At 33.9% G+C, this 1,397-nt stretch overlaps 1 non-coding gene across 1 annotated transcript; it reads left to right on the plus strand.

Moving 5' to 3' along the window:
• The first annotated feature begins 844 nt into the window (after positions 1–844).
• On the plus strand, positions 845–1,009 carry LOC126002852 (U1 spliceosomal RNA). Its single transcript, XR_007493468.1, has one exon. It is a non-coding gene; the product is annotated as a U1 spliceosomal RNA (small nuclear RNA).
• Positions 1,010–1,397: the final 388 nt, after the last annotated feature.

Here is a 1,397-nt window from a genome sequence, read left to right on the forward strand (position 1 = left end):
ATGCAAAAAGAACTTGAAATTTTGATTGGATTTCAAACAGTGATTGTCTTTCCATTTACTTTGGCCATCTTAGATTTCTTTCTTCAATGTCTTAAAGCATTTAGAACATAGGTGATTAAAATCTTGATAAAATGTATATTCTAATTTTTGGACATAATAGAACTAGAACTATCAAAATTTTTATGCAAAAAATAGTTATGCATAGTAGGAGACAAAAATCACATTATAAGATCAAACAAAAATTAGAAATATACCCGTACAACTCTAAAATATTGTGAATTTAAGATTCAAATTTAAGGTTGTGGTTCTGCTTAAAGAGATAAAAGACAATACTACAAATTTGAGCTTGTAAATGAAAATAGTTTTAAAGGATATAATGGAATATATTTAAGAGGAGCAAAAAAAAACATTTCTATTATAAAAAAATTAAGACTAGCCATGTGTTCAGCTGACTATACTTGCATTATAAGAATAGATAATAATTTTGAACACAAATTAGTGACAACTACTATTCTAAATAAGTTGTATATTTTAACATGCATATCATTACAGCAAACAATATATTATAAGAGGAGTAATAAGGAGAGTAAGTGTTGAAGTCAAAGTTAAAACCAGAACCCAGGATACAGTGGTCCTCAAACTATGGCCCGCGGGCCACATATTGTATTTATATGTTTTGTTTCCTCATTGCAAAATAAGATATATGCAGTGTGCATAAGAATTCGTTCATAAGTTTTGGATTTACTATAGTCAGACCCTCCAATGGTCTGAGGGACAGTGAACTGGCCCCCTGTTTAAAAAGTTTGAGGACCCCTGCCAGGGTACTAAAAGTGTAATAATTATAATACTTACCTGGCAGGGGAGATACTATGATCACGAAGGTGATTTCCCCAGGGCGAGGCTTATCTATTGCACTCTGGATGTGCTGACCCCTGCCATTTCCCCAAATGTGGGAAACTCGACTGCATAATTAAAAAAAAGTGTAATAATTAATCTTTTAAATATTAATTAAGACACTTTTTTTGCCCGCTTTGAAGTGCTGAGATTTCTTTTTTTTTTTAATTTTGGGCCACACCCGCTGATGTTCAGGGGTTACTCCTGGCAATGTGCTCAGAAATTGCTTCTGGCTTGGGGAGATCATACAGGACACCGGAGAATCAAACCATGGTCTATCCTAGGTCAGATGCGTGCAAGGCAAACGTCTTACTGCTGCGCCACCGCTCCAGCCCCAAGAACTGAGATTTATTTCTATGCACACAATTTAATTTCACAGATATGCACAACTATATAACAAAGCTTCATAAGTTTGAGTCTTTCAAAATGCTGTAAGGTTACTTGAGGCAAATGATTTAGCAAAATATTTTCCAAAAAGTCATCGAATTAATATCTATGCTCAA

The sequence above is a fragment of the Suncus etruscus genome, chromosome 2 (assembly GCF_024139225.1).
Source record: "Suncus etruscus isolate mSunEtr1 chromosome 2, mSunEtr1.pri.cur, whole genome shotgun sequence".
In the NCBI taxonomy this organism is placed as follows: domain Eukaryota; kingdom Metazoa; phylum Chordata; class Mammalia; order Eulipotyphla; family Soricidae; genus Suncus; species Suncus etruscus.